The sequence below is a fragment of the Ornithodoros turicata genome, chromosome 2 (genome assembly GCF_037126465.1).
Source record: "Ornithodoros turicata isolate Travis chromosome 2, ASM3712646v1, whole genome shotgun sequence".
NCBI lineage: Eukaryota > Metazoa > Arthropoda > Arachnida > Ixodida > Argasidae > Ornithodoros > Ornithodoros turicata.
In genome coordinates, this window is record NC_088202.1 from 146,515,943 (window position 1) to 146,531,691 (window position 15,749).

The 15,749-nt window shown below is 44.7% G+C and overlaps 1 protein-coding gene across 4 annotated transcripts in view; it reads right to left on the minus strand.

Moving 5' to 3' along the window:
* Positions 1 to 15,749, minus strand: part of LOC135386331 (zinc finger protein 236-like) — an 87,999-nt gene that overhangs the window by 54,905 nt on the left and 17,345 nt on the right. The window contains exon 1 of one of the 4 annotated variants that reach the window (XM_064616176.1): positions 5,443 to 5,681. The exons of the other annotated variants lie outside the window; for them this stretch is intronic. The gene's annotated coding sequence lies outside the window, so the exon portion shown is untranslated. Of the gene's footprint in view, positions 1 to 5,442; positions 5,682 to 15,749 lie in introns of those variants that run through there. 4 annotated transcript variants of the gene reach the window in all.

Consider the following 15,749-nt stretch of genomic DNA (forward strand, 5'->3'; position numbering starts at 1 on the left):
AGCGAGCAACACTGTCAAATATGTATTATGTATACAGCACTATTTTGTCGCGTTTTGTTCTTTTGGTGGCTGTATTATTTCGTATCATATTTCTATAGGAGTGCAGGGACACCTATTTAGTGTGTTTTTTGCGAAATAAAATGAAAAAGAAACGCAGCGCTGTTCGGCTGTCGGGCCCAGTGTTATACGCATGCAACGTGGTTGCCGCCGTACGCGGCTGAGAGTACGGATCCCTTCCGAATACTAATACAGTGTTGCCCGTAATCTTTAATTTTAATTGTATAATTAACTGCACCGCTGATTGGAATGAAATTTGCGCCGTTTTTGTATTGATGGCTTGGACTGTCGAATAGCCACTCTAAATGAAATTCGGCCTCTGCTGCTTTAGAGTACCTTTAAATACCGAAGCAACTGGATTCGGGGAAGCAAGTGTCGGGATTCAAGCCAGACGACCAAGGATCAGTGGGAACCATACCTGGGTAAATTACTCCTAAATTTTAATTAAATTACATTACTCATTACTCCAGCTAGAATTTAATTAAATTACATTACTTAATTTACATTACATTACTTAATTGAAATGTAATGGAATTACATTAAATTACTACGAAAAAGTAATGACATTACAAAGTCATACGATGCTGAGGATGTGGAAATTCATTGTGCTGGGCTTTGGAATTCTTTTTAACTCGCCAGTGCATGCTCTCTTTCTGCCAAAGTGCCAACACAGACTCCACTCTTTCGTAAAATGTAATGAGTAATGTCATTAAAATGTAGTTAAATTACGTTACAAATTACATAACGTCAGAAGTAATGCCATTATATTACAAATTCCCAGAAAAAGTAATTAATTACAGTAATGACATTGCTACCCACAGGTATGGTGTGAACCGTGTTAACAAATCGAAACACAGCAGAATTTATTCCTATCATTTCTACCCAGAGCTCGTCCTTGCACAAGCAAGGAGTATACGAAGGATGAAAAGTGAAAGATGAAAGTCACTGAAAAGGTTAGCCAGCTGTAGGGATCGAACCCACATCACAGAAGATGTGGGTTCGATCCCTACAGCTGGCTAACCTTTTCAGTGACTTTCATCTTTCATCGTTGATTTCTTAGGCAATTTGAGGCTTTGTTTGTATCTGTCCCTTGTATGTTGTTCCAGCCTCAGAACATCAGTTTCTCTCTTGATGAAAAGTCTTAGCACGTCGCACTGTTTCCGACGTTTTCCGATGCCCCAAAGCTGAAAACTTTTCGTTATTCCGATACTTCCCAATGTCCCAAAGCTGATGGCATTCCACGCACAGACCGGGAGGTGACCCGGGTTTGAATCCGGGTGCTCGCTGTGCAATCTCGGTGTTTTTCGAGGGTTTTCCTCGGGCGCTTAAAGAGAAATGTCGGCCTATATGAAGTCGGCCCAAGACGAAGGATCCCCCCCGAGCAACATGCCGCCAGGCAGACACACCGGAAATACCACGCCATCAGCATCACCACCACCACCAGAAGCTGATTCGACATCGCGTATATAGTAGGGTCTAATTTTTTCCCCGGGTTAAACCCGATTCCGCCCGATTATTCCCTCCCGAATCGGTTCGGCACTAATTCGGGTGAAATCCGATTTCTACACGGATTCTAACACCGTATCACGTTGTGCCGCGTATTGCTCGCATATTTTGGTGCCGATTTGCACCCACGTCTGATGTAAATAATATTTCAGCGCATCCGTAAGCTATGCGAAGTACATTTGATGTAACAACATGTAACGACGTCACCATAAATCGCGACGTGTGCATATCTGACTAATAACTAATAACTGCGCGGGCGGCTCGCTGGACAGAAAGAAAAAAAAAAATAGACACGATAACACCCGAATCTATATGTAACACCCGGATTACATATTCAACCCCACCCCATCCAGGAAAGGGCCGAAAGTCCCGAAAAAGTCCCGACGTATACGTATCATCTGCAACCTCTTTCCGATCTAAAGTAACCAAACCCCGGTTATAGAAAGTCGCTAAATATAAAATAGACGCGTAGTTGTTCTAAAATTATAGTGGCCTTGCTCGAACTAATGGTTGTGATGTCTATTTATCGCCTTGCGATCAACGCCGCAGGTAGATTTCGTCACTATATACGAGCACACTTTTGCAGAATGACGTCACCTGTTACGCGTTTTTTCTCTGTCATCTTTGTTTTCAGCGTGCTTCAAAGGTCGTGGTAATTCTGATGCTGGTTAAAATAACTTACATTGCACCGTAATCGTGGAACAGAAAATAAATTCGTATACCGGCACGAGTAATTGCGGTATTGTTAAGATGATCCGTTGATTGATTTGGTCTACTTAAATAACTACTAATTAGATCAAGCGCAGAACTGTCGTAGCTTCAATCGATTTCTTTTTCTAGTTCCGCATTAGACGGCACTGTTGTAGGATATACAGTGGAATGAGGAAAACTCGCAAGCCAGGACTTAAGCGAAGGAAAACACTATAGGAACGTCAGTCTGCGCCAGTGTTGCCACCTCGAGCGCATTGCAGAAACCGTCAACAGTTATAGCCAACATTTCATAAATCTGTCAAATTTCACTGGTTTAATTCCCTTTCTTATAATGCGCTTCCACCATGAACCGAGGAATCTTTCAGTGTGGTCCAAACTAGACGCGTAACCCAGCGTTCCTGCCCATCGTCTGTCGCCAGAAATCCCCCAATAAGCAGCGCAAAGTCGATAAAAAAACTCGCCAAACTTGGTATACGAAAAAAAAAAAAAGAAAGAAAGAAAGTCGCTTAACGACATAACAGTTTTTTTTTTATGTATTTCGTGTTAGCGCTGCGAAGCGACTGTACACTCTAAGAAAAATAGGAGTAAAACGGGGAGTAATTGCAGCTTCTACTCCCCTAGCCTGCAATTACTCCCCATTTTAGTCCCCTAACCTGACATTTAGTCCCGACATTTACTCCCCAGGACTGCAAATTGTCACTAAACTTCGCGAATGGTCTCCTGAACGCAAAAGTCTACGTAAATATGTGCCCTTGGTCAATTTGAACGACATAAGGCTGTATAACTCAGACAACGTAGCAATTTTCCAGCCACACAGAGTAAGAAACAGTTAGCGCATCTTTCTTCGCAAATTGTGCCCTAGTATGGCGCAAGATTTTATGTCACTCGATATATCACGGTTGACGGTTTGCTTCAAAGTATTTTCATGCATGCGCACCAATTATGTACCTGGGACTCTTACAACAGCGCGTGAAATGCGATCTTCACTCTGTGACATTCATTTACTCCCGTGCATTTACTCCCGAAAGGGACTATTTTTTGTGGCAATGCAATTACTCCCCAAAAGGAGTAAAAGTACTCCTTTTTTTTTAGAGTGTAGTTATATGAGCGGCGTGCCTGCGCGAGGAATATAACACCGCATTCAGGGGCGCATATGTCATCATGTAATGCACCGCACAGAACATCGCACGTTGAAAGGAAATAATCACAATGCGAGCACAGGTGGCGGGTGCAGATGCTGCGTCTCCACTCGTGTATGGTTGACGCCAATAGCTGGAATGAACCAAAAAGTTCATCTGTCGAAGGTTGACGATGAAACAATCCCGAGGTACTGTTCAGAGATAAATGTGCGGTAATGGATCACGGAAGCTTTCGTTTTCTCAATTGTGTGCATTAATCTTGAAGGTACTGTAAAGGCAGTATAGAGCTGCAATCGCGGAAAATTAATCTATTCGATATAGCCTCAGCGCTCTTATGCATAGATTGAGAAGTTACCCGTCAAAAAGAACTCGCTACAAGTTAAGTTACCCTGTGGAAAATGTAACTAAGTTAATAACGAAGTTCTTCGGCCTGAAATGTAACTCGCAGTTACAGAGTTACTTAAAAAAAGAACGAGTTACTTCCAAGTTACTTCGGACACAAAATAGCTGCAAAATAGCAAAATGCAAATACGGTTTGCATCATACTCCCTGTGGGCGCACAATGGATCAGCTTCATTTCAATTGCAGCTGTTCTTACTTCTGAATAAAATACTGTCATTGATTGAATATCACGCTTTATGGCAAAAAATGCCATGAAGGAACCGGAGAGAAAGCAAGAAAATATGTGGATGTGAGTGAAAAGAGAGTTAAAAAGTAACTTGGAACTTAACTTAAGTTACTTTAGCAAAGTTACCTGAAAAAGGAACGAGTTCCTCTGAAAGTTACCACGGCGCAAAAGTACCGAGTTAAGTTACAAGTTACCAAAAAAAGGAACTTAGTTACCTCGAACTCTGCTCTTATGCCGCAATTTTCGTCGCAATTGCGCTTATAGTTTTTCTTTAGAAAAGTGAAAATTACGGGCAACACTGTGTCGCCACCAACTGCGCATTGCTCGTCGCGTACGGCGGTGAAACTACATTGCATGCGCATAACACTGTCTGAAACAAAAGAAGACGGCTACGTAGTCATCACGAGCAGCAAGCCGGTCTCGGGAACATAGATCACTGTTGCTCGACAAATTGGGTTTTATTTCCCGCCAGATGTCGCATCGAGTCGTTTACCGAAATTTTACTAGCAAATTAAAAAAATATTTAGCGTATATTTATTCAAATATTTAGCCATGGCACGTATAACTTTGTGATGGCTTTACAAAGCAGTAAAGCTGTCAAACTACGCCGCCAACATAACCCGTCTGTCTGCCGCTTTAAAAATTGGTATTGGGGTCTATAGTAGAACTCTATCAAACGTGCTCCGAAGTTCTGTGTGAGTGAAACCGATGTCCTTTGATCGCAACCGACAAGTATTTACTCGAATAAAGTGGTATGACGATAATTCGCGAATTTACGTCGCCAGACGAGTCGGATATTATCACGCGCAATGCCACAGTTTGGGGATTCCGTTTGGATTTTCTTTCGACTGAAGGTTAACACAACATTCCTTCGAGGAAAACGATGAGTCTGAGCAATTTGTACCCTGCCACAATGTTGCTGGCCGGCATTGAACCAGTAGGCGGGACATGCTGCCAACCGTGAGCTAAGCAATTTTATGCAAAGACACGACCCTATCCGGTAGCTGTTGTGCGTTTCCGTGAATAAGTGACAGCTATTTCGACGGCGAACGTAACTCGGAAAACCACACAATTCTGTTCAGCAATCAGCACAAGTCCTCACAAGCACACAAGTGTGGCCAGTAGTTGAACACATATTAGATGAAAGAAACTATAACCTAACACCAACGACACGCATTTGCCCAACAAACCTACCAACCGCATTCTTTTCACGCACATTTATGCGAGAGAGCTCCGGTGATTTATGCTGACTGCCACCGCCCCCTATACTTAATGTTTCTTCTCAGTTCCTACTCCAACCGCCGCGCGTCACCACGATCGCCACTTGTTTCCTCGCAGACGACACACGCCGGTTCGACACCGCGTTCCACACTTTAATAAATCATCGCCATGCTGCCTTACCTGCTTCACATAGTCTCCACTCGTCGACTTCTTTCAGCATTAACCCACAGAAGCACGGTCACGTGAAAGAAATTATCGCGCACTCCAATGACACCCGCACAGCACCGTCAGTGTTTTCATTTTCTCCGCAGACGACGGCCACACACACCACTTCGTCGTCTGCTTTGCTGCAGTGGCAATTTCCAAGCAGACGACAGCGCTTCGTTCGCTTTGCTTGCCACGTACTACCACCTCGCTCGTACTGCGTGCTGTGTGAGAAGAGAAGCGCGCGCACAGCACAGATAGAAAGAAAGAAAAAAAAAAAGGCGCAGCAGAGGCACGCACACACACTGCGCGTGCGAGCGAGCGAGGGCCAGCGCAGGTTTCTCCAATAATAATAAAAGCAAAGAGATACCCGAAACAAAGTATAAAGAAAAAGGGAGGCGCTTCTAGTTCCAATCTCGAAAGAAGAACTAAAAAGAGAAAAAGTCACCCAGCGCGAGCTGGGAGAAGAAGAAAAAAAAGAGAGAAAAAGGACGCGCACTGAACGTGCAGGAAAAGAGAGACGAAAAAAAGTGGGGGAAAAAAAAGAAAAAAAAAAACCAGGAGCGCGCGCACGAGCGCTGTAGTTGGACGAAGAGCGTTACCGAGAAAGGGCGAGGGCGTAGAACAATTCACTCTCTCTCACTCCCTTTGACGTCCTATGGCGACCCTCCTCCTCACTCCAACTACTACCACCACCACCACCACTGCCCTTGATGGCGGCAGCGTCCACTAGCGTCATCATCATCAACGCCCCGAAGGAGCTCAAATATAAAAGTAAAAAGAAAAGAAAAACGCGTTGAACCTCGGCCAAGAAAGCGAGCAAGCGCCAAAGTCTAATGAAAGCGACAAAAAAGAGAAGCGAAAAGAAATAGGAAAGCGGCAAAAGAAAAATCGCCTAAAAGGAGACGATCGGATAAGAGGAGTGAAGAAAAAAGAAGAAAAAAAAAAGGGGAGACGGGTTGGACGAGAGCGAAAGCACGCGCGGAAACTTCTTTTTCGTTCTCGCACGCACGCCAGCAGCTCCCTCCACTTTTCCGCGTACACGTTGCGCGAGCGAAAATGGAACCGGTCCAGCCCCCCCTGGTTTTCTTTCTCTTCTTTTTTCTGATTCGTCCTTTCTGTCGTCTGCTGGGCTCCAACTTGTATAATTTTTGTTTTCGCTTTGGCTCTTGTTGTCTCGCGGCTTGCGCGAGAGTCTGCACGAGGAGTGCATCGGACTGCGTAGGCGCCAAAACCCCTTTCCTCTCTTTTGTGTCGTCTGCTTCGTAAAAGAGTCTCTCCTTTGCAGACGACAGTTTCGGAGTCGTTAAGCGGTTTAATTATGGAGAAAAGTTTATGATAATAACCGAAGCTCAACGGGCAAATAAGGGGTTGAAGGAAAGCAAGCTTTAGAGGAACATGCGGGGAATCAAACACGTATTAAAATATTGAGGGTGGAACACACGCGCGTTCCTGATTGGTGATCACGACGCCACATTGAAAACGCTTGGAAGACTTCCGCTAGCGCAATCTTGCGGTGCTCACGTTCGTGACATCCGGGGTTTTCGAAGTGCAAGCCTCGTAAGGCGAACGCTGCAAATATTGTACGTATTATTATCTTAAAATCTATAAAATTATAACACCAGTGCGGGGCACAAGAAGGAACGTGCTAAACACACACACACAATGCACTGAACCGACAACCAATTGCTCACTTTCCACGACAATATAGGCTTAAATACCCTGAAGAACCTAGGGCATCGCATGCGACAAGAGTAATGTCACCTTCCTCTGACAACGATATAATTTTTTTTTTTCCGGTTACGTAAACAGATTCCATACTTACACAACCGCTACCTAATTTTTCGGTGTGTTGTGTGTGTGTGTGTCCCTCGTCCCTTCTTGTGCCCAGCACTGGGGTTATGATTTCGTCGAGAGGGGACTCTGATCCACACGCGCTCCACTCCTTCAAAGAGAGTGTAAGTGGGCGAGGGAAATTGACATCTCCTCGTGACGTTCGCAGTCCCGATGGCAAGGCTGATCGGGCGACTGGCGCCGTAGCGGTAGCAGACGAATTTTCGGTGACCAATGGGAGCTTGGAGCAGCTCGCAGGTCTGCCACGCGAGGCGAGGAAATCGAGCCGGGTCGATGGCTCTTTTCTCCGTGCGTTTTTACGAATCTGACTGCGTTGTGACACTACACCGCACAGTAAAAATATTGCGCAAAAGTGTGCCGTTGATTGACTGCTTGATCAATGAAACGGGGTTTCGAGTCAATGTCGCTTTCTTGGTCCTTCAAAAGGTTGGTTATAAGGAGTTCCTGGATGGATGTGCCCGCTTAAGAATGGTACCCCGAAGTGGCGTTTGCAAAGCTCTCTCATTGGCCTTCTCAGATAACATGACAAGAATCCAATGAAACTAAAACCTTGTCCCATATCCACGCTGCTTGCTCCCAGGCTTTCCTTCCCTTCTTATTTCATCCTTTTCTTTCTCGCCTAGCGTTTCTTCTGGACTTTCTCCTTAGAATTTTTGCGCCGGACTTACGTCAAGCCCAATTTTTCCAGCGAAACAGAGTGACGAAAGTACGAATTTTTTTTTTTTTACAACGTGCCGAAAAACCCCGAAATATATACGTGAGTCGCAGGTTCAGTCGATTAAGGCTGCCGCTTACGGGGTTTTACCCAATGAGCTCGCGAACGCAGCCAAGGTCAAACTTCCCGCCATTCTCGGTAAATTGGTTGCCTCGAAAAAAATCACTGCATATGCTTTCAACCAGCTGCGCATAACCTGCGTTCCAGCACAATACAGCCCCTGAGAGGGAAAGCCACACACGGGAGAAAGCTGACGTATACATACGATGCATATCTAGCTGAACAAAGAAAAAGAAAAAAACAGATCGTAGTGGAAATAGAGAATATTTTCGCAGCTGGAAAGGCACGCACGGCTACGAAATAAGAAAAGCGTATGTACAGGTGTACTCAGAATCGTCTATTCAATGTACAAATGCGTGCACAATCTATACGGTGCACAATCCTGTACATATCGTCGTAGCCAGTACAACTGTGTAAGAAATGAATAAATATAAAAAAAACGGCCTCGGTGGCTCAGTTGGAAGCGTGTTCGCCTACTGACCCCCCCCCCCCCCAAGGTTGCGGGTTCGAACCCGGCCGAGAACGCCAGAGACTTGGTGACAGGGTACAACTTCCTATGACGTGCCCTCTTCCGTCACTCATGATCACTGCTGGCTTCGCGACGTAAAGCCCCGAATTGTTATTATCATAACAGAAAATAAAAAAAGATAAAAAATGGTACACCCGAAAGTGCACGAAAATTGCACTCCAGAGTTAAAAATTGCTATTGATTTTATTTCATGCTATACAACAGCGTTACTCAAAGGAATAGCTGGGCGAATAACTCACTCATCATGGGCCTCACGAGTGCCGATCATCCTCACCTTACGCCGTTGAGGTGAGGGTGAGTGAAGTCAAGCCGCTCATGAGGCCGCTCATGAGGCCTTCCCGCGCGCTTGAGTCCTATATTGTGAGTGCAGCACGGGAACAAAAAAGAATCTGTACAAGTCAGCGGACCGCATACATTACATTACAGAAATGGACATTTCGAGCACCGGATGAGCAGCAGCAGCAGCCAGGGACCCGCCTGACGGCAAGGGTCACGTGACCCTCTCTGGTCAGCCCGAACACTTTTCACCCGGTTCACCCTGTCCTCCTCTCCCTGAAAAACGGGGGAAGCGCGTCCTTTCAAGTATCACGCTTTCGGTCGTTCTGGGCGCTCGGATGAAAAGAGCATTTGGGGGATGGTGGGTCACTGCCAACCGCGTGCTCAGATCCACCGAAAGCCCAGAACCTCCAAACACCTTTTCAGAGGAAATGAGATTTTGGCTGATTTGGGACGTCGGCGGAAATGAGCATTTGGAGGATATGGGGCCTATAACCTTCTTTCCTATGGGGCTTCGTGCAGTCCTGGGTAGTAAACTGAGTTACTTTCCTGGAAAAGGGACTCGTAACTGAAAGTAACTGCAAAATATAACTAATTAAGTAGCTCGGGTAGTGCCGTATTTTTGCCACATTTCTTGCACGCTCAGACCAATTTTCGCATCGCGAAGATGATGTTTACGAAATCCGAGACTAGCGTTTACTTCCAGCATTCCTGTAACCATTACTTATTGGGACCACTGTGGGAGGGGACGTCTTGTCTCAACTGAAGCGACGGAGGTTTACCGATAATTTCGAAAAGCAACAGCCACTCAATTGCAACAAATACATGATGTATTTGAGGTTCAACAACAAAAATGCTAAGATTAAGTTTCCTGAGAGTTTCATTTCATAAGTTTCATTTTAAGTTTCATTTCATAAGTTTCATTTCATTAAGTTTTCCTGAGAGTCATATCCCAGGTTATCCCAGATACCGTGAACCCTCGTTATTATGACCATGGTCGTTCTCAAAAATTTTGGTCATAACGCGGAATTGTCATATTAATACGGGCGGCATTTGCAGAGGTTTCACTAAATTGTTCCCCAGGAGTATATGGTCGTAAAGCGCGTATGTCAGATTATCGGGGGTCATATTAACGAGGGTACACTGTAAACCTAAGGGACGGTACCTTGTGCCGATGGGAACGTGCACTGAAAGTTTCACAGCGAAGAGGTTAATAGAAGCGGAGAAAATGGGCACCGGGAACACCGAAACTTATGCGTCGCTCTGACGTCACAGCTCTCGCCGCCGCCGGTGAGGCAGCGCGGGGGAAATCACGTGCTTACCGCTGCCAATGAGAATGGACGTAACCCCGAGCTCTGTGACGTCTGCGCTGTGCTGGTAGTGTGTGTTCGAGTGCTGGTATCTCGCTGAGTACTACACGTAGAAGAATAATTCTTTTTTCCTCAGTATTCTGGCATGCAGTACAACGCGGCCATGAATGTAATGCACCACATCTAAGAAAAAGGGTCCCAACCCCTTTAAAAGTAATGTTACCTTAACGTGGTAACTGTAGCTCTAACTAATTACATTTAAAAAAAAGTAACAAACTGCAACTCAGTCCATGTTTACGAGCAAGCTTATACTTCGGGACAGGTTACAGCTTATACTCCGCCCACACATCTTCCGACCTCTGTGATTGGTTTAGGCGGACGCACGACGCTTCCGATTCACAACGTAGTCAGCCCCAGTGATGGGCAGTATACTTGAAGTACCAAGTACTCAAGTAGTACTTTAAGTACATTTTAAATCGTGTACTTTGTACTGTACTTAAGGTACTTTTTTTCCGAGTACTTTCCCATCAAGTACTCAAGTACCCAAACTTGGACAAAAATCACAAAAGAGTACCAAAAATGCACCCTACTAAAAGCGCTAAAATGACGGGAAGAAAACGTCATTTTAGCGCTTTTAGTGGCATGCAGTACCAAGAGTCTCAGTCTGACCCTTTTACCAAAAAGGGTCTTTGTGCTGTTAAAGAGCATATTTGCAGAAGCAAATTTAGTGTTGAGAGGCTTGAAATGTTGAAAAAGTATCGACGCTTTTGATTATGTAAAACGAATGGAATGCAAAGACACGGCCACATTATGACACTGCGACATGCAGCACAATGACTTGGTCATTTCAATTCACCTAATGCAGGGTTATATGCCTTTTTTATATTGTTTAATTCATTGGCAATTAATAATCATTTCATATCACAATATGTGACTGCATTACATGATGAACACTGTGATAGACACACATGGTTTTCATTTTTACATTTTACTTTTTTTAATTGGTCACATGGATTATATTGCTGCAGATCACAGTCCTATAAAAATGATGGCTCACATTGTGCTTCATCCTTTTTTTACTTTCTTCATATTCGTTTTTTAAACATATTGTATTTCAACAAGCAGCATGAAATGCCCAGAAATATAATCTCCGTTGGCTTTTACTTTTTCCCCTTGAAATTTCCTAGCCTGTTATAGCAGAAAATTAGTACAACACCACACTAGGGCGGGTGATCTTGGATCAGTCAGGGTATAATATATAATCACAGCACAGCTGACGGATTACCTCTCTACATGTACCTGCAAATTATGTCATCTGATTAAGTTCATATTCACCGGTTAGCACTTAACAGTCTAGGCCTTTATGGCTTTAGAGGATTTGTCAAGAAGGCTCGCTAAGGTTTTACCAAAAAACCAAGACACAGATACTAAACAGTGAAATGCAAAGTGATACAAATTAAATTCGCAGTGTACTTGACGAATACTTGAAATACTTTGCCTAGTACTTTGTACTTTACTTGAAGTACATTTGGAATTGGGTACTTTGTACTGTACTTGAAGTACTAATGACCCCAGGTACTTGGTACTTTACTTTAAGTATAATTTTGAGGTACTTTGCCCATCACTGGTCAGCCCGAACGCTTCAAACTGCAGCTTGTATAACACTGACCGCGATGCGAAAACCATACCGTCGGAAACGACCTACCAAAGAAAACATGCGGGTCAACTTACAGTTAGCGCTTTGTGTTTAAACTTATCCACTAATGGTTAGGGAGAAGAGAGAGACGACGTCAATTACTCAAAGATGGCGTCTCCCGTCCCCCTAGGGTCGGCTTCATCCTCTATACCTTCTTCTCCCACACGTTTTCAACTTCCCTTTTCTTCCCCAGTTTATCGAGGTCCCCCCCCTCCTCCCCCCCAAAGTCAAAACTTGGCCAGCTTCCAAAGCACGTGCGGCTCAATAGAGGAGGAGGAGGAAGAAGAGCGTCGTGGCCTGCCTGCCCGCCCATTCCCCTCTATCTAGAACTTTTTCCTCTTATCTTTTTTTCCTCTCACGGCTTTCCTCTTTTTATCTGTAGTATTTTTTGCCAACTTCTTGCAGAGTGAAAAGGGAGGAGGAGGAGGAAGAGAAGAATGTCCTCTCGTCATACCGCGCGTGTCTTCCGCAAATATCCCTTATTTTACTCGCGATTTCTGCCCGACTCTCGCTCTCTTTTTTTTTCTTTTTTTTTCCTTCTCTCTCTAATTTCCAGGGTGATGGTTAGGGGCGCCCTTCCTCTGGACGAAAAGATGACCAGTAAAAAAAAGAGAAGAAAAAAAGTTGAGTTATCTTTTTATCTCTGATGAGGGGTTGAAATCGGGTGTCGGATCTGTGCGAGCAAGTCTTATCAGGGTAGAGGGAGAGAGAGAGAAGAGAGAGAGAAGGTATTTTCGCTCCGCCACTTCAGCAGCCGTAATAGCGAAATTGTGCCTCAGGTCTCATGCAGGACGAATGCCACCGATATTTGGAACGGAGACTGTTCTTCTAAAATTTAATAGTTCCTCTTTAATATTTAATTAATATACGGAATGTTTGCTCTAACGTGTCCAGAAATTTTATTTAAAGCGAGCGATAAAAGAGAAACGAGTTCTACTCTTCAGCTACTTGACTAAGAAACAGGTGGTAGTAGTGAAGCAGTACCTGTTTCTTACTCCAGTAGCAGAAAAGTACCACTCGCTTTTTTTTTTATCGCTCGCTTTAAATATGATTTCTGGACACGTTAGAGCAAACACCCTGTATAAAGTTGTTCGATGCTAGTAAGCGGTGGTGGTGGTGGTGATGTTGAAAGGGCTTGCCGTTGTCGGCCTCACGTATGTGGGCAACGTCACGACTGACGCCCTGGGGAAATGTGCGTCCTGGGCCGACTTCTAGGGGAACTGTGCCGACATATGTCTGAAAGCGTCTGAGGAAAACCCAGGAAAAACCCCAGACAGCACAGCCGGCACCGGGATTCGAACCCGGGTACCTCCCAGTCTCGTAAGCCTCGTCGTATATGTCACACAGTGGACAAACCAACGAGTCTTTCTCAAACGAGCTCAGCATTGCGTCCGTATATGCGGATAATTTAATTCGGACAGTTTGTTTGCAACGTGGAACTCGATCAGACCCGTCTGCTGCTCATACTGCGACCGTATTCGAGGATGTATTAAAACCAGAGTTCGAGGTAACTCGTTACTGTAACTAAGTTCCTTTTTTTGGTAACTTGTAACTTAACTCGGTACTTTTGCGCCGTGGTAACCTTCAGAGGAACTCGTTCCTTTTTCAGGTAACTTTGCCAAAGTAACTTAAGTTAAGTTCCAAGTTACTTTTTAACTCTCTTTTCACTCACATCCACATATTTTCTTGCTTTCTCTCCGGTTCCTTCGTGGCATTTTTTGCCATAAAGCGTGATATTCGATCAATGACAGTATTTTATTCAGAAGTAAGAACAGCTGCAATTGAAATGAAGCTGATCCATTGTGCGCCCACAGGGAGTAAGATGCAAAGCGTATTTGCATTTTGTTATTTTGCAGCTATTTTGTGTCCGAAGTAACTTGGAAGTAACTCGTTTTTTTTAAGTAACTCAGTAACTGCGAGTTACATTTCAGGCCGACGAACTTCGTTATTAACTTAGTTACATTTTCCACACGGTAACTTAACTTGTAGCGAGTTCTTTTTGACGGGTAACTTCTCGATCTATGATTAAAACACGCTCGCGTTAAGCCCTACCCGCGGGGAGCGATTTTGCTCGCGATTCGGGAGCGTAGGCATCGGTGCGACCAGGTCTTGACGCACGCGCGCGCGCGGACTCATCAAGAATCGCTATCGAGCCGAGCTAGAAAAAAAAAGAAAAAGAAAAGGGAAAAAAAGGAAAAGGAAAGGGAAAAAATGAAAAGAAAGGGAAAAAATGAAAAGAAAGGGAAAAAATGAAAAGAAAGGGGAAAAATGAAAAGAACGGGAAAAAAAGGAAAAGAAAGGGAAAAAAGGAAAAGAAAGGGAAAAAAGAAAACGCTACCGGAAGCTGGGAGGGACTCCGCTGTAGGCAAATCTCGGACCAGGACGTCCGGTCCCCGTGAGCAACTGGAGTAACTTCGCCAATAATCCTGGTGGCTACAGGGAGCATCCCAATGAAGACCATACTGGGGGATGCTAGGATGTTTTCTGTGGTGGGTAGTTCTACCCAATCGCAGAGCAAGAGGGTTAGCACACACACACACCCTCTCCTTCACCCTCCCCTGGGAGGACCGAGCCGCCTCTAAAGAGCAGGCTGACCGCGTCTTTCGCCCTACACATCACCCCCACCAACATGTCGCAACACCAGCAGGCACCGCTGCTACTATTTACCAATAACACCAATACCAATGTCACGCCGTTGTTATTTTATGATAACTTCTTTAGTCAACATCGAACATCCACTCGTTTGCGTTGCTGCGCGAGAATGCGCGAACGCATGCGAGTAAGCAAGCTCCAATCGCACCAAAAGTTTGCAACACTGCCGTAATTCTCGGTGTATAACACGCACCCGTTGATTTTCGCCCTCGAGGAAAATATTTCGGTGTATATAACACGCACCTTACAGGTTGTTTGTGTCGCACGCGGCATTAGTGTTAGACACAAACTCAATAATCGAAGCAGAAAACACCCATATACACGCCCAAGGCATCGTCTCCAGCAGCGGTCAGCACGGCTGGCAGGGATACACCAAGCCCAGCTCTATGTACCATGCGCTTCCGGTCAAGAGATCCACCGAGTCAAGAGATCCACCGAGTCAAGAGATCCACCGAGTCAAGAGATCCAACGGGTCAAGAGATCCACCGAGTCAAGAGATCCACCGAGTCAAGAGATCCACCGAGTCAAGAGATCCACCGAGTCAAGAGATCCACCGATGGATCTCTTGACCCGTTGGATCTCTTGACGTGGAATCGTAGCATCATGCTATCATATATTGTTCATGACCTACGTCACGTCTTGTCGGGGCGAAGCCATATATATTGTAAAACCGCTCGGAATTCAAGGGAACACCGATGTCATCACCCTGCGTGCTACACAAGATCACTGACGATATATGCTATGCTGAGATGTATCGATGTATTATACCTAGAGCCTGAAGTTTTAGGGTTTTACCCGATTCTTCCCCGAATTTGCACCCCGAATTAAAGGTTGCCTCTTTAGGGTGAAACCCGATTTTTACCTGGCAAATTGCCCTCACGGGGATGTCTGTAGGACCGCATTAATTTACTTGTTTGGCAGAAAAATTCAGTTACATCACCATTTGTACCATACTACTACAGTTAGTTGAGTAATGAGCCCGATTTCAGCCCGAATTTAGCATACTGGAAGTTTTTTCACCCGAATTCGCATGAATTTAGTGCGCATGTTTATTTACCCGATTTTTACCCCCCCGAATTTAGAAAAAAATATTTCCCGAAAACTTCTGGCTCTAATTATACCACACACTCATATAGATAACACGCACGCGGCCTATATTTTACAACGTTTTTTTCGTTGCGTAACCCACAT